Raw genomic sequence first — 18,736 nt, 5'->3', positions numbered from 1 at the left:
CTTTCCTCCAACAATTTCATAGAGGCCGCCCACACTATCCCTAGGCTATGCTCTGGACAATCCTAGGAGGGAGTGCCTAGTCCTACCCACTTGAACTGCACAATGTGCATCTCTAGCTAGTAACTTGGCCTAATCGTTCTGCACATTGTGAAAATTTAGTAAGAAGTTAGCCTCACTAGACTACACATTACATAGATCCAGGTAGTAATGAGCCTGACTGGGAGGTGGGATTGGGTAATGCATAGTTCCAGTTGACAGTCTCCCAACTTCCTGAGGTCAATGCTGCACAATCTTGCTGAGAAGTCACCTATTTGTTGCCTGAATTTTTCTCAAAGTTGTTTGAGGTTTTTAGCTAACATTGTCTTTCCACGAGTGTCTTCTTTGTCTCTAGGTACCACAGGTTTTTGAGCATCTTCTTCACACTACAAATATCATGCCCTAAAAGAGAGCTAGATAAAAAGACACAGTCGAAAGCAGTACTAGGGATGTTGGTTGAATAGGGGTCTATGATCTTGCCCATGTACACAGACACACACCTATTCATCGAGAAAGATATCAAGATCACATGCCAAGACATAAACACCATTTTCTGAAGAATCTTTGAGGAGAATTTGAAAGATCGATAGGTGTATGTCAACATACAAAAGTTAGGATTATACTAGGTTGCATGCAAGTTTTCGATGTTCCCTTGTGTAGATGTGATCCATTGGATTATCTCACACAAAGATCGTGAGACAATGATATTGAGCAATGCCAGTGGAGCAAGGCTTTCTTCCTTTAGTATATAGAGGATTATGAGGAGATATATCATTTTCCATTGATAATGAGCGGGATGGATGCACCGGTCTACACTCCCAAGAGTAGCATGAACACAAGAGACATCTTGAAGTGTTCAGTAAAGGAGTCAGCAAAGCTCATGGTGACACCCAACCAGATATACAAAACGAGGACACTCAGGAAGGCATGAGTTCTTGGTCATCTTTGCATGTTGTTTGTATGGTGAAGTGAGTACAAAGACCTTCCCATAAAGTTGGGTTGCTATGTTCGCTCTGCTAGAAAGTGAAGTAAAATTGTTCAACAGGTTTGACATGTTGACTCTCTATTTGGAAGTGAATCTATCCAATTCGTAGAGTCTTCCCAAGGATCCACAAGAAAAAATCTTGATGTATGCCTACTTGCTCGATGCAATTTGTGCCCACCAATAGTTTCCTAGCATGGGTTGGGCATGGACACCTTCAGAGAGTGTTCTGAATGTATATTGGAAGTTGCTCTTAGATTTCAACTACCCAGGAATCATGGCTAGAATATTTTTCCATTTCATTACCCTTCTATACATGAAGATCATTGAATAAGATCCTCCCTACATGTCCCAGACAACAACGAAGGAATTTTTGAACATTACAGATTGGTAGGCCTAACTCGAGGGAACCTTCATCATGATGTAAAGTGCGGAGAAAGCTTTTAATGTGTTACCAATATTTTCCATGGACATGTTGGTCATGCAGGAGGTGGCATACCACATCTCGACAGGGTTATTAGCTGGATTGCATAGGAAGAAGAAGGCACCATGGCCTGCGCTTCTTGTGTGAATTGGGTTGTACGGGATGGGGAGTTTGAAAGAAGTGGATGTCGAGGTGGTAGATTTCAAGAATATTAATGCCAACGCCAAGATTTTCAACCCGTATGACCCACATGGTTTATGAAGGGACCACTATGTGAGAGTGTACTATTCTTGGATCCACGGGGCATGTCATTGGCAAGAGGAAGACCCATGGAAGTATTTTTATAACTCCTCTAGGCTCAATGAGTTGATCAAGATTGTAGTAGAGTGGCTAGAAATGCTCAAGGTAGTAACACCATAGGGAGAAATAACAACAGTAGCAGCAAGCAACAAATGTATGCAAGACAAAGGCAAAAGGATGATTAATGAAAGCACATAAATGGAGTAAATCTATAAGTTTATGGAATACCCACTTGTGGAAAAGGTAGCTTTGGAGATAGATGCAAATAGGAAATAGAGCAACAAGAGGATAAAGTAAAGAAGGATAGAAAAGAAAACACTGGAAGATGTAGAGAGGATGTTGCAAGAAGTCTAGCAGAAGCTTAGAGAGGAACAAGAGCTGTGAAGAAGAGAGAAGGAAGCATATCATGAGCATGAATAGGAACAACAACAGGAATAGGAGGAAGTGCAAGGCATTTTGACAATGCAAAATGCATTGATACAGGTTGATGACTCTCAAACACCAGTAGATGAGGAACAATGTGAGAACTTGCATGAAAAGGAACTTGATTTATAGGATGAATCGATTGTAGAACAGATGGACATAGAGATGGAGTAGCCAGAACAGGATTGGGATACTCACCTCATGCAAAAATAAACTAATGTCACTCCATAGGCTTCACTAGCTCCAACAATAGAGCAAGTCTTGAATGAACAAGGAGATACCATTCTCCTTGAGGACCATCGAGGAACAAAGGTGTACAACATAGCCTTTGATGAGTCACAACACAGAGTTATACAAGCGTGTAGAGTGCATAACATAGATGAACATGCATCACATGTGCACTTTGAAGAAAATGTGATTGTGTCTGATGAATGAAGACATCCATCCACATTGGAAAATGCTACAAAGGCTTATGAAAAAGCCATGAGCTCAAGTGTTAAGTTCTTGATAGAAAAAAATGAATGCATGGCTATGGAGTTACAACCAACTAGGCTGAGAGAGGAACAATAAACATGATCTGTGAGAGTAGAGATGAAGATAGCCATACTTTCTGAAGTATTAGCTCTTAAGATAGTCACACATAGACTGCATGAGAATTTTGTTGCCATGCACAAGGTAGGTGTCCATCCACATGGTCATCAACATCATTGTACCAAGATAGTTCAAATGATCACAGATATACATGTCAAAATTGATCGTGTAAAAACATGGATAATAGGTTACAAGGGATCCCTACTTCACTTGTAGAAGATGATGAAGCCATGGGTAGAGTTGGATAAAACATGCATCTAAAGTATGATCTGAAACTATGAGGAAATTCTTCCATTCATCACTAGTATTGAGGCTTCATATGAATGGTTTTATAGGAGTTTTTGGATGTCGTGGTGAGAAGGTATGGCACCTCATCGATTGGTATGCTCATTGAGGCCAGACAGAAGAAACAAGTCATACTAGAGCTCGATGTGTACTTTGATTAGTTGAAGCTCACAACCACCAACGTCGATTTGCAAGTTAGCATAGATAACATGCAGATGTACATCGCTGGTCTGGCCTTGCTGAGGACTAAGTTGCACATGTTGCAGGATGAGTTGGACCGAGGTTCAAAATTAGTATACCTCGAAGAAAGGGAGGCTAGAGTTTTTTTCCAAAAAATCATGATCAAGGATTACGTGGACACCATTGCGCACTACCAAGCATGAAATTAGTTCCTCACTGAGGAACATGGTGGGTAGGTAGATGAGTTGTTCTTTCTATAGTCATTTGACTCTTAGTGTTGTCTTGTGTAGATGATTCAAGCCAATTTTGTCCTACATGGGTATATGTGGAAAATGTGTCATTTTTTGTACACATGATGTAAAGTGAAATTCGAAGTGTCATTAGTGCAATACAAACAATCGTATGTAATGTAACAAGTTATGTAATGGATTTCAATAGTGATGAGGGTAGTCCAAGAGTCACAAAGGGGAATGTCAAGGGTCACTCCACTCTTTGTTATAAATAAAACCTCATAACTCATAGAACAAGATTTTTTAGAGCCAATATTTTTCTAGGCATTGCTTAGAGAGGGCTTGGAGAGTATTATGATGAGCCTTGTCTTCTCCACAGTGCAGAGCATGAACATATCTTTGTAGAAGCAGGTGGTGTTGACTGTAACGCTCCACTATTGGGGCTGGTGGATGTCATGGTTGTATGTATGGATGGAACTTTAACATTATATAATATAATAGAGCAAACACATTTCATGCATATGTTGTTATTGTAGTTCAACTATTATGGTTACTTGAGTAATGTATTTAGTTTTACTTACACATTGATGTATGGACTATTCCGTATGTGATTGTATGAATCTTATTGAAGTATGTTTTTGGTTTAACTCATCACTTTTGATTGTCAACTATTCTTCTTTCCAACTTGTTATGTCATTCATTTCATGTGTTCCTTTCAGGCTACATACTATTACAGGATTCGAAGGGATACACTTATCTTCCCCTTCCATGTGTTAGAACCTCACCATGCATCTGTCCCGACTTGCTACAACGTCACACCACTACTTCTGACAAGGATATATTCACGAGGGGAGTTTTGAGGTATAAAATGGGCCTCCTAGGTAAATTTATAAAATAATAGTGGAAATAATAAAATAAGATTAGATTGCATCATCAAATTTTAGAGGGAAAAAAAAGAGGAGATTTTTTCAACTTGTATTTTCAACTTATCTCCCTATGGGTTTACTCAAATTTCGAGTGGAAACAGTTGTTGGATGCCAAATTTGATTCATCATCCAAGGAGTACCGATGCTACATACTTTCGATGGACCATACTACACGAAAAATGAGAAATACTTGAAAAATGTGATTGAATTCACGTTTTTTCATGTATTTCTCATTTTTCATGTAGCAATGTCCATTGAAAGTATGCAACATGGGTATTGCTTGGATGAGGATTAAATTTTGCATCCGATGAGTACTCTCACTTGAAATTTGAGTAAAACCTTAGGGAGATAAGTTGAAAATATGTGTTGTAAAAGTAGTTTTATTATTTTATTATTTTTAATCTTTTTACTTTGTTACTTCGAAAATAATGAATCATCCCCCATGGTCGACATGATCATGTTGAATCCTATTAGGTATTAGAAAGTTTATTTTGGTTCTACTTTTTTCTTAGGAGGCCCATTTAGACCTCAAAATTCTCCTAATGACTTACCTCTCCATGCTATCAGAGTCAAGGCATAGCTTTTCTACTCACTGCTAAGACTCCTACTATAAACGGTCTAAGGTCTAGTTGGGACTTCTTACCATGGAGATCCGCCCACATGTTTGCTTGTCCAACACCATCAAAATTTCTTGTGCTAGAAGGAAGGCCAGATGACAAGTTGTGTCGTCAAAGTCTGTTTTCAATATTCATGCATCTATCATGTCTTATGTTACACTTTGTCCTCTAAGATGCATGTCTTATGGAGCTGACTTTCAAATCATTGTTATGAAACCAGCTCACAAAAAGATAGAAAAGATAGATGAACGCCTTAGAATTCAGCCTCTTAGAGGGGGAAACCTCCTTTACATTACACAAATGAACAATTCTTCAATGATTCAAATGACAAAATCTCCTTTCTATATATAGGAGTCTAAGCGGTCACAATATAACCAAGCCTACCTAACAATAATAATATAAAGGAACAAAAATAACAATAGTGGGATTCTATGGGGCACAATAATAACAGTAAGGGATACAATAACAATAGTAATCGGGGAATCACCAGTATTATAGGGACCTAACATGCCCCTCTCCTTCAAAAAAGTGTTTTCCTCAACGTTTGAGTAGTTTTGGATGTTTCTGTATAAAATTCTCATCCTCCCATGTGTAATCTTCAACAGATAAGTTCTTACACTTGATGAGATACTCTGAAATTGATCGATTTCATAGCTGTAAAGTTCTTGCTTCTTTGACTGCTTCAAGTTGCAATATGATTTTTCCTTCCTCATCAAGTTCTAGAAATATTGTTTGAACTAGAATCTTCTCACCTATAACCTTATTTGAGCATGAAACATGGAAAACTTGCTGCACTCGGGAAGCTACAAGAAGCTCCAATTTGTATGCCATAGTACCTATCTTTTGCAACACCTTCTACAAACCATAATGCTTTGGTGATAATTTATTATCCTTCTTAGCTTGCTTTATGTATGTTTGTTTATATGGTTGTAGCCATAGAAATACCCAATCACCTATATCAAAAAAATTTTCATTGTGATGTTGATCTACCTACTGTTTCATTCTATTATGCGCCAAGGTTAGGCTATCCTTTTAGAGTTGGAGAACTTGTTTGATCTTCCACTACTTGATCCTTAGAATTTTCTCTTAAATATGATGTGATGGATGGTGGATGATATCCATAGAGTGCAATAAATGGGGTCATTTTTGTTATAGTATGGAGGGAAGTGTTATACCACCATTCAACCAGAGGTAACCATTTGACCCATTGTGTCTGTTTATCAGATACAAAGCAATGAAGATATCCTTCCAAACATTTTTTTACTATCTCAGTTTGTGCATTAGATTGACAATGATAAGATGATCTTTGAGCTAATTGAGTACCAAGACAAGAAAAAGATTATGTCCAAAAATTTCCAGTGAAAATGGGATCTTTGTCGCTTACAATAATCTTTGGGTTTCCATGTATCCTTTGAATTGTTTCCATAAATGAAGTAGAAACTGTACTCACTTTAAATGGATGAGATAATGCACAAATGTGTGCATACCTGGTAAGTCTGTCAACTACCGTCATGATAACACTCTTTCCTTCAGACTTGGGTAAACCTGTGATAAAATCCATTGAAATCTCCTCCAAATGTTGGCTTGGAATCGATAAAGGTTGTAATAATCCCGGGGTCTTAATTATTTCAACTTTATTTTGTTGGAAAACCAAACATTCCACCACAAAAGTTTTAATATCTGATTTAAGGCCATCCCAAAAAAAATTCTTCTTAACCCTGTGGTAGGTTTTTAGAAATCCTGAGTGCCCTCCTAAGGGAGAGCTGTGTGATTCCCTAAAAATATTTTGTTTCAGTTGGGAATTATTACATAGGAATAACTGATCCTTGTACCATAATGAAACATTTTTTCAGCTAAATGTATCTGATGTACCAGGATCTTTTTGTATCTTTTGAATGAGTGCCCATACTTCCTCATCATTCTTCCATTCATCCCTTGCTTCATCTATCTAATCTGGATTTATAATAGAAATGGTGCAATGAAATGCTTCCACATCCTCATCCTTTCTTGAGAGTGCATCTGCCACATCATTTTTCTTCCCTTTTTGTAGATGTATTTCAAAGTCATCGCCCAACATCTTTGTGACCCATTTTTTCTACTCTTTTGAAGGTAATCTTTGTTCTAAGAAGTATTTAATACTATCATGATCTATTTTTACCTTGATGTGTATTCCCATTAGGTAGGGTTGCCATTTCATAAGCCCATGTAGTATTTCCAGCATTTCCTTCTCATAAATAGCTTTGTGTAAATAATTTCCTTTGATTGGATGACTTTCGAAAGCAATGGGTCTTTCTTCTTGCATTAAAACAACACCAATTCCATTTCCTGAGGCATCACATTCCACAATAATGGTTTTTGTGAAGTCCTATGTAGCTAATATTGGTGCTTGGCACATTGCCACTTTATGATGTTCAAAGGCATTTATTGCTTCTGGAGTCCATGAGAATGCATCTTTCTTCAATAATGTTGTTAGACGTGCTACTATTCTCCCATAATTCTTAACAAACTTGCTGCCATTTGACTCCTAGTACAACATCAGCACCACCCATTGGAATGGAAAGCATTGGGCTATTCAATACATATTCTCCCATGGATATCTTGATATTATGGAACTTTCCTGAGCAATTCATGGTTCCTCCACTTGCAACAATCACTTGACACTCTAGTCCTAGATATAGGAAGAAATTCAATTCCTTGGCTATCTTATAATGAACAAAGTTATGGGTGCTTCTCGAATCAATCCACACTGTTACCATTTTCTTCTTGGCATGCCCTTCTATCTTGATAGTTTGAGGAGTTGTAATTCTAGCCAATGCATTACAAGATATGGTTGAATTCATTTATTCTTTTTGTAGGGTTTTTTCCTAGTGTATATCCTCTTCTTTTGATGTTTCTTGTTCCTTTTCTTCCTCCTCTTCACAATCTATTTAAAATAATTTCTTCTCGGCACACTTATGAACTTTAGTGTATTTGTTATCACAACTGTAACAAATCCCTTTTGCTCTTTCTTCTTTTAATTGTTGTGGTGTCAACATTCTAGGTTGTAGATGGCTAGGGCCACCAACACTTCCATCTTTATGATTGTGAGTGGTAGGCTTACTTATTGCCATAATTTTTCTTTTCATTTTTCTTGCCAACTTGAATGCCTTCTCCAATGAATTTGGTTCGCAAAGAAGAACCTCATGTTGGATGTTATCTTTTAAAGTCCCTATGAATACATCAATCCTATGCTCCTATATAATATCTTTTACCCTTATATTCAATTTTTGGAAGTCCTCAATGTGCTCCATCATTGAACCCTTTTGTTTGAGATTTATCAATTGGCTAAAAAAAAGTGTTTCTTTTTGTATTCTCATAATGTGTTATCATTTCGTGCATAAAAATAGCACAAGTGATAATTTTTTGATGAGAGGAAATCCATCGACATCATACAGACCGATTTGGTTCCAAATATAAAGTTGCAATGCGTACCTTTTGTGTATTTTGCACATTATGGAGATCGAAAAATTGCTCCATCTATAGTATCCATGTTCAGGGATCCTTGCCATCAAACTTCCTCATATCAATATTTGGAGCATGGTGGTTCTTTGATCCAATGTTAGAGTCTATGGAATCATGATTAACATTTTTTTTCTCATCATGAGTTTCCTTTACTACCCTTTCGCCATTATTAAGCATATCTTGTAGAAACTTTGTCAAATTTTTCTTCAAATCATCCATCTTAGCTTCCATGCCATCCATATTAGCTTCCACGTCGTTCATATTAGCTACTATGCCTTTCTTTTAACCATCCATCTTAGCATCCACGCCATACATCTTAGCTTCTACGTCTTTCTTTAAACCATCCATCTTAGATTTGTTACTTTTTGTGAGAGTCATTTGTTGCCCTTGGTCTCATAATTTTGATATATCATGTTGCATTTCTTTCTCTTATTCATGAGTAATGCTAGAGCTTTCAAGTTGCTTACTAAGTGTTTCCATTTTCTTTCTTCGAGGCATCAATTACTGATACTAACGATTCACTATGACCTTTGATTTCCTTCAAACTAATTTTTCAGACCAAGCTTATTCAATAATATAAAAAAAACTACACACCTTTTTTTTCACTTTGTAGGAGCTTGATATTAAATCTGATGTATTTCTATAATTTAGGATCTCCGAGGTCTCAAATTTATTCATGTTGTAACCCTCTAAGTAATATTTCTAACTTTACAAGTCTGATCAAGATTGGATTCTCCAATGAAGAGTTATGTCAAATCTCCCACCATGACCTGAGTATAGACATTTTTAGTAGAGAAAACATGTATGACGTGTCGTGGGTCCCTGTTTCAACCTTAGGTTCTCAAAATGGTACCCAAAAAACTACAGTTCGTCCTCTTTCTGCAACTTGCTATGGAAATTCAATCTAATGCTCAGAGAGAAGGTTGTGTTGATTTTCCCAATGTGACTTGTTTGGAATGTAATTTGGGGGTCTACAAAAACCCTAACTTCCTCAGATTATATCTTTGAAAATATAGTGATACAGGATTTGAAATTTGCATCTGAGGTTCAGACCGATGTTTTCTCAAAGAGGTTTTTTTTAGCCTCTGAAACTTGGTAGAGAAAATATTATAGCGAACATTCCACCATGACCTCTTTTAGATGAAATTTTGGAGCTTGCAAAAACCCTAACTTTCTCAGATCATATCTCTGAAAATATAGCGAGACAAGATATGAAATTTGGACCCGAGGTTCAACAAGATTTTGTCTAAAATAAGCTTTTTTTCGCTTCTAAAATGTCACAGAAAAAAGTTTTAGAAAAAATTCCATGATGACCTGTTTAGAGTAGCAAAACACTAGAATCGAAATCTTTGATACCAAATGCTATGAAACTAACTCACAAAAAGATAGAAAAGATAGATCAACGCCTTAGAATTCAGTCTCTTCGATGGGGAAACCTCCTTTACATTACACAAATGAACAATTCTTCAATGATTCAAATGAAAAAACCTCCTTTCTATATATAGGAGTCTAAGGGGTCACAATATAACCAATCTGACCTAACAATAATATAAAGGCACAAAAATAACAACAGTGGATTCTATGGGGCACAATAATAACAATAAGGGATACAATGACAATAGTAATGGGGGAATCACTAGTATTATATGGACCTAAAAATCTAAAAGGAGTTTTGGAATATCTTTTCATAGAACACATATGAAGGTGATGGAAGAACATGTTGGAAGAGCCATAGTCTTGCCTTTTCCAATCTATGTGACAACCTAGAATCCCATGAGAATTATGTGATCTGCATGTTGTTCACATTCATGCTTCATGGGCACCCATTATAATGGCTTGTCACATTTCTCAAAAAATATATTCACTCATTTGGTTACTTTGTTATAGAGTTATCTGATGCTTTCCATAAGTTTGATCATCAAGCACTTAATAAAAAAAATCTCAAATTATCGAAAGCCTCTAATGACCCCTTGGCACAATTATAGTATCTCTTTTGTAATGTCATATTTCAGTTCCCATAGGATGGAATTGATTTGAATTTTCTCATTGAAATATTTCATTATCTTCTTCATATATCTAAGAATCCACAAGTGTTATTATCATTCAAACCGATCCCATCATACCTCAGTGTTAGAGCTTCTAAATCCAAGGTGGACGTGGTTTCTGTAACAAGTGATTGTTTGTCCTCATCTCATCAAATAGCTTTGGCCCCACATTGTGAGGCAGGAGAAGGTGTGCATCTATCTACTAAATTATCATATCCTCCCACCCCACCCGCTCTTAATCTCTCTGCACATTTAGCTAGAAAGGCTATTGGTTGTCACATGCACTTACTTTCTCAACCTCCGTCCACGCATTCTGTTGATCCTCAGGATTGTATTGTGTTGTGTTATCCTATTTTAGACTCCGCACTTGTTGTTCACAATGATCAAGTTGTTGATGAATTTGGTGTTGAGAAGCAAATCTGCACTATCATTTATGATGAGTATGTGTGGTAATCTGAAGAAGAATCCATGGTGAAGGATGACCTCCTTCTATCCCTACCTTATTTGATTTTCCCTGACATCTTTTGTGATTCTTCCATTGATGATTATCTTTGTGAGAATTCATTTCTGAATGCACCTACTTCTGATCATTCACAAAATACACTGGATGTCAGCCTATTATTTCATGGTGGAGAGGACACACCTGTGTTTCCAAATCCACTTAATATTTCATCTGACATTTTTGGAAACGAAGAGGGTGAACATTGTTGCTTCTCATCAACTCCTCTATATGATTCATCATATCATGAAGATGTTGATGAACCTATCAATTTTTTTAATTGTGGTTGTCATGATCGCTTTTCTACTTCGTTCAAGCATGATGTTGATTCATTCATTGTCAATATTTCTAAGCCACCCGTCTTCGATGAGCTACCTATTGATGAAGTGGGAATTCCACAAGTTGTCGTCGCATTTCAGCCTAAGCTGATGGCTATGTCAGGCCCTCACTATCTTGGGGTCGATTCCACTCCTGTTCATAAAATTATTGAAACACCAGAGGCTCCTCATCACTCTCTTGTTTACATTAAAAGTCAATATAGTTCATAGAATTCACACCCTCCACCTGAATCACATGATCCCGTCGCTCATGCATAGGAGGAGTCATAAAGAGTGGGAAATCTTGCTAAGCGTAAGCTATCTTTCTTTCTCTTGTTTTCTCATTTGTCATGATGAAAAGAGTGTACATGTTTGTCGTTTGCACACATTATGATGCATGATCATGATACGTTCACAGAATTCTTGTCTTGCACTTTTATTCTTTTCTTTCCTTTGGATATTTTCAAACTTGAAGCATGTTGGTATTCACTATTATATCTTTCTTGCTTGATGGTTTACACATTTATCATTCTTGTAGACAACACCTTCACCAAGATGGGTCAACCACTAGGCCAATGGCTACATTGGAAATATCATTTCATGTGAGTTGGCACATGCACTATTTAGTTTAGGAGTAGGAGTAGTGTTTTCCTTCTTATTTTTCTTTGTTTGCATGCTTTCTTGTTTAGTTTTTTTGTGTTGCTTTATTTCTTGCTATGTTTTCTTTCTTTTCATTAATTTACTTGTGTCCTTTGCTTTCTATTTGTTTGCTTGTTTTTCACCGATAGGCTTAGTTTCGCATGAAACCGTGTTTGGCTCTCTAGACAAGCAAGTAAATTATAAGAGAACTTGTAATGATGTCAATACATGATTATCTATTGTCCTCTCTCTTTATGAAATAACTTGTTATGTTCAGTCAATGATACCCTGATGCAAAATACATTTTGTTGACAGTGTGCCTTGGTGAATACACAACCCTTTCACTTTAACTTGTACAACCTACTCTAATCAATTCTTTTGGGTTAACCCTTGTCAGCTCAGTCAAGTAGAGTAAGGTGAGGGGGAAAACCTTAACAAGTATTGTCAGAGGTATATATAAAATACTTCTCTAAAGGGAAAACCTCTTCTACTCTCAATAATCCAAGACCCCTCTTCTGCCTCTAAAATAAATAAGTGCATATGCACAGTTCTTTGAAAAAAAAATTGAAAATGAAAAATAAATAAGGCGAAATAAGAGAAAGGCTTCATGTTCAGAGTGGTAATGCAAGTAACTCTGTCAGGGCACTGACCAGGCTCGATTAAAGTGGAGTGATGCTTGTGTTCCTACTTGACTTTTCCAAGGTACTTTCTAGGCCCACTAGCAGTGGAGAAACACCAAAGATGAAACTAAGACTCTAACATACTTATTACTAGTCTACCAATATGCCACTCATCCCCAATCAAAACAACTAACTTGACGTGTCTTGGGATATGAGCTAACCAATCAAGAGAATGGTAAGGCACTATATCTTTACCTCAAGCTTAGTTTTGAAGCCATGAGCTAACCCTCCAAAATTTTTCCTTTGCCTCGTTTTGGAGCCTCCCTCCTAAAAATCATTGCATTTATCATGCACTCATCAGGTAATTATTCCTATTTTATTTCATATATCATTTAGTAGCTTGTGTTCAACTCACTTGTCCCGTTGGTCAACCACAAGAACACCCAACACTTAGTTCACATCCAGTCAACAGGTTTTCAAGAAAAGCAGAACAAACCTAGAGGAAAACTTGTCTTCCCCTCAGGAACTGCACAAAGTAGCCCTGCAACTACCCTGAACTAAAAAATTATGTAGATCAGGCCAGGAAACCTTTCTTTGGAAATTATGTAGAGCAAGCCAGCAGACACTGCTCTCCTGAAATCCACAGTTTCAGCCAGCTGAAAAGTCTCTCCATAATTTCGTAGAGCACGCCAGGCTAACTGGAGTACCCTCGAGAAATGCACAGAACTCGCCTAGATACACTTCCCTCTAGGAATGCGTAAAGCATCCCAGGCCATCTGCACTATTCTCTGGAATTGCGCAGAACTAGGTAGAGGCATTTCTCCCTAGAAATGTGCAGAGCAACTCATCACCACCTCTCTAGAATGTTGTGTATATTTGGCCAGCGATCCAGGGTGTCTTAGTCTAGAAACAATGCAAACATTTTCCCTCACTAGTTGTTTGTCGCATGTATTAATAGGTTTTCCGATTCCCTCTAGAATTGGGCAATCCTTCTTTGCATGTCAGGCAACATTTCCCAAAAAGGAAGAAAGGAAAAAGCAAAAAAGAATCTATAGATTTTAGGGATCTATTTTTAGCAACATGAGTTACATGTAAAGCCATTTTTAGAAACTCCCCGACAAGTGTCACTTTTTCCTAGATTTGCGGCATGCATGTCATAAACTCTAACTTCACCAAATATATTTAAACAACTTCTCACATCTCATTCTTCACACTGGATCTTGGAGCTCTGGTATTCCCAAGGCATCTAAGAAACTTTGACACAGTGGACGCAACCTTTCTAGGTAAGTTCTATTTTTCATGCCTTTTACTATTGTTTTTATTGCTTTTTAGTTTTTGGCTTGTATGAGCATTGTTTCCTCCATTTTATTGAATGACCCCTGGTGTTTCAATGTATGTTAGATAGTATAAGTGTTGTTTCAAATTTTGCATTACCTTTCCTTAGTGTCACATGCATAACACTATTTTTCCACTCAAAGTCATCGTTTCAGTGAATCGCTTCTTAAGATTATTGGTTTTGTCATTTGAATTATTTCTACACTTGTTTGAATTGAATGCATTTTTATTACACAAAGATCTTTTCTAGCTTCACACACACACTCACTCCTTCATGTTTTCAGGTTTCCATTGGGCAGATCGAAGTTGGCTTGGTCCGAATCTTGTCTCTCCCAGCATGCTCTGCACATTCTTGGTATTCAAGGCTCTACCTTGCCTCTAGTAATTGCGTAAAGGTTACCCACACTATCCCCAGGTTATGCTCTACAAAATCTCAGGAGGAAGGTCCTAGTTTAACCCACTTGCACTGTGGAATGCATAGTTTCAACTAGCAACCTAACCTGACTGTTCTATGCATTTCGTAGTTTTAGTCAGTAGCCAACCCCAATAGACTTCACATTGTGAAGATATAGCTAGTATTCAACCTCACTCGTAGCTGGGACTCTGCAAGCAGCTCCAGCTCACAGTCTCCTAGCTCCACAAGGTCAATGGTGCAAAACCTTGTCTAGCATTCACCGGTTTGTTACCTGAATGTTTCTCCAAGTTTTTTGAGGTTTTTAGTTGACACTGTATCCCCATGAGTGTCTTCTCTATCTCCAGGTACCATAGGTATTTGAGAAACTTATCAACAATACAGGTATCATGGCCTCAAAGAGAGCTGGATCAAAATACATAGTTGAAAGTAGTACTAGGGATGTGGTTAAACATGGATCTATGAGCTTGCCCGTGTACATAAATACACACTTGTTCATTGAGAAAGACATCATGATCACATGGAAATACATCAACACCATTTTCTTAGGCAGATTTGAGGAGAATGTGGAGGATAAATACGTCTATGTGAGCATCCATAAGTAAGAATTATACAAGGTTTCATGTAGGTTTCCCATGTTCCCTTGTGTAGATGTGATCCACTGGATTGTCTCGCACACTAATCCTGAGACAATGATCTTGGGTAGTGCTAGTGGAGTAAGGCTTCCTTCCTTTAGGACAAAGGATTATCAAGAGATATATCATCTTTAATTGCCAATGAGGAGGATGGATGCACTGTTCTCCACTCCCAACAATAGCATGAACATAAGAGACATCTTGAAGCATTAGGTAATGGAACCAGTAAATTTCATAACGACACCTAACTATATATACAGGATGAACGCACTCAGGAATGCATCCCAATTCTTGGTCATCTTCACATGCCACTTGTATGGCCAAGGGAGTACAAATACCTTCCCACAGAGTTGGGTTGCTATGTTGGATCAGATGGCAAGTGAATGAAAGCCATTCTCCTAGTTTGACATATTGGCTCTCCAATTGAAAGTGAATCTATCCAATGCTCAGAGCCCACCCAAGGATCAACAAGAAAAACTCTTCATGTCTGCTTACTTTCTTGATGCAATATATTCCGGACAATAGTTTATTTTCATGGGTTAGGCATGGACACCTTCAGAGAGTGTTGTGAATGTATATTGCAAGTTTCCCTCATATTGTAGCTACCGAGGAGTCATGAACATAAGATGTAGAGAGGATGTTGTAGGAAGTCCAACATAAGCTCAGAGAAGAACAAGAGCTGCATAGAAGAGAAAAGGAAGCATAACATGAGCAGGAAAAGGAAGAGGAATAGCAATAGGAGGATGTGCAAGGCATTCAGACAACATAAAATGCATTGATACAAGTTGGAGACTCTAAACCAACAGTAGATGAGGAACATGGTGAGCAGCTACAAGAACATGAACTTGCTTCATTTGATGAACTGATAGTATAAAATATCGACATGGAGATGGAATAGCTAGAACAAGATCGCGTTACCGACCTCATGCCAAAAGAAAATGCGATCACTATATAGGTTTCATGAACTCCAATAGTAGAGAAAGTCTCGAGTGAACAATGGGATACTATTCTCCTTGAGGACCATATGGGAACAGAGGTGTACAACATAGTTTTTTATGAGTCACAACACAGAGTTGTACAAGCATATAGACCATGCACCCCAGATGAGCATGCATCACCTATACACTTTGTAGAATGGGTGATTGTGACAGATGCACGAAGACATCCAACCTCCTTGGTTGATGTTACAAAGGATTATGTTGAATCCATGAGCACAAGTGTTAATTGCTTAATAGCAGAAGACGAGTGCATGGCTAAGGAGTTGTAAGAATCCAGGAAGACAGAGGAATAATTAGCAGGATCTGCCAGAGCAGAGATGAAGATGGCTATACTTGCTGAAGTATCGACTCTAGAGACGGTGATGCAGAGACTATATGATAGGTTCCTAAGTATGTACAAGGTAGTTTTCCATCTACATGGTCATCAACAACACTGCACCAAGATAGAGTAAACGCTTATAGGTATACCTGTCGTAGTTGATCATGTAGAACCATGGAAAATGAGGTACAAGGGAGTCCCATTACAGACATGGAGCATGGCAGTCTTATGCAGGGACATTATGTGGGAGCACTTATAGAGGTGTCACTTATGGACATCCAATGAGGAGTGCCAAAATAGGGATGTTGTGCAAGTGGATTTGCTAGTGTGACACGGAGATGTTTTACTTATGAGCCGATGAAGAGGTTGTGCACTCTTGTACAACAAGATCATGGACTTGGATGGAGTTGTGAGCAAACTATGGAGCATTTTCACTACATGGAGAGCTGAGGCATCTTGCAGAGACCTTTGGGCCAAGACTTGTATGCTTGCTGAGGTGTTGGTTGGGGATGACTTATGGAGCTCATGATGACATAAGGTTGTGACTTTTAGGGACTTCATATATGGTGAACTTAGAGGATTTGATGCATTGAGAAGCTGAGGTCAAAGACTTTGATGCAGGATGGGGTGCACATTTTCAAGTACATGTATGGGAATGGCTTGAAAGAGTGACTTGATGTGGAGGATCGATATGAGACACTTTGGAGTGATGGAGTTACGATGATGATGATGCCTTGGTGGCAACACTTGGGCATGGGTTGAGCCGAGACTCAACTACCTTTTGACATGGGAGCTGATTGATCTATGATCATGGGCAGCACATGGATAGATGAGACAAGTAGATACTTGTTTCTATGGCAGACTTGAGGGATGACACATTGTAGATATGATGGAGGTTGCTTCATGGACTTGGATGTGGCACATCGAGAGTTGGAGATTGATGAGATGATCTCTTCATATGGAGAAGATACACATATGGATGATGTTGGGATAGATGTGGCTGATTTCATGTAGCACATTGACGCCAAACATCATGGACAACATGTTGTAGATGAGATGAGGGCTACTTCATGGACCTAAGCATGGCTTACACTTGTATGGAGATGAATTCTTGATCGAGTTGAGGATGTGATAGGATGTTTTGAGAAACGAATGATGATGACATGTGGATGTTCACTCTCATGGTTTGAGCGTGACAGTTGGACTAGCTACCCAACTAGTTCAAACATGGGGGCATGCAGTGTGCAGAGATGTGTTAGCATATGTTGGAGTATCATGGCAGCAGTTCACATGATGACACATGATGAGGTTGACACAGGATGTTGCAGTGGGCATGTAGCTTGGATGGAGGGACCAACCTTCCATGGTGGAGCAGCATGTGGAGATTGTGACAGGGTGATCGATGATCATGGATTGAGATGATCTCTGATGGATGACATACCGATGAGGTGTATACCTTGGTATGGTTATCTTGGTGACAGATGGTTGCCGAGGCGAGACATGATGGAGACGGTGGTTCTACATATGTTGTAGAGATGGTTGCAGTATGTGGAGGAGTTGACATCATGGATGATCTTGGTGGATGGTTACCAGGATGGTATGTTGTCGAAGATGAAACCGATTTTAGGTGGAAGAGGATGTAAGGCCTTCGGAGATGTGCGACGCGGTTGGGCGCGGGTGACCCGGGCGTGTGCACGGGCAAACACGGTTGTGCGACGGGCGGTCGTGCACGACGGTGCGACGACCAGTTGTGCAAGTTGTAGTTGCGACGTTGCGACAAGATGCGACGAACACTTGGTGGGCGACTAAGTGTTGGGCGTTGGCTTATACACATATATGAAGCGTTTGCAATAGAATTGGCCGACCAGCGATGGAGAGCAAGGCCGACATTACAAAGGCGCCGAATGGATGTGTGTATGGGGGTGTGTGGGCAGTCGGCTGGGCAGCCCACCCATGCACAAAGAAGACTATATATGCTTGAACGTTGGAGCATTCAAAGTCATCAACGAACTTCGCACTTCTTACTTCGCTCTTGGAGGAGAATCACTTTTGCGCAGATTTAAGGGGAGATGAGCGCATAGCTCATGTGCTCTCCTTGATAGAACGCACTTGGTGGAAACGCTCTTGGTGAGAGGTGAACGCGTTGGGCAAGACATGCCCGGGTTGATTGTGCGGAGGTGTCATTGTGCCGAAACTTGGCCAGGGTGTCTTGGGCGACCCGGGCGCGGGCGATGTGTAAGGCCTTCGGAGATGTGCGACGCGGTTGGGCGCGGGCGACCCGGGCGCGTGCACGGGCAAACGCGGTTGTGCGACGGGCGGTCGTGCACGACGGTGCGACGACCAGTTATGCGAGCTGCGGTTGCGACCTTGCGACAAGATGCGACGAACACTTGGTGGGCGACTAAGTGTTGGGCGTTGGCTT

At 39.1% G+C, this 18,736-nt stretch overlaps 1 pseudogene; it reads right to left on the bottom strand.

Moving 5' to 3' along the window:
• LOC149169936 (glycosyltransferase family 92 protein At1g27200-like) overlaps positions 1-18,148 on the bottom strand; it is a 37,957-nt pseudogene extending 19,809 nt beyond the window's left edge.
• Positions 18,149-18,736: the final 588 nt, after the last annotated feature.

The sequence above is a fragment of the Pinus tabuliformis genome, chromosome 4_2 (genome assembly GCF_031772625.1).
Source record: "Pinus tabuliformis cultivar Carrire ecotype Pingquan chromosome 4_2, CPIR1, whole genome shotgun sequence".
Lineage (NCBI taxonomy): Eukaryota > Viridiplantae > Streptophyta > Pinopsida > Pinales > Pinaceae > Pinus > Pinus tabuliformis.
The sequence above is the reverse complement of the archived record's forward strand: the minus strand, read 5'-3'. Positions and strand labels throughout refer to the sequence as shown.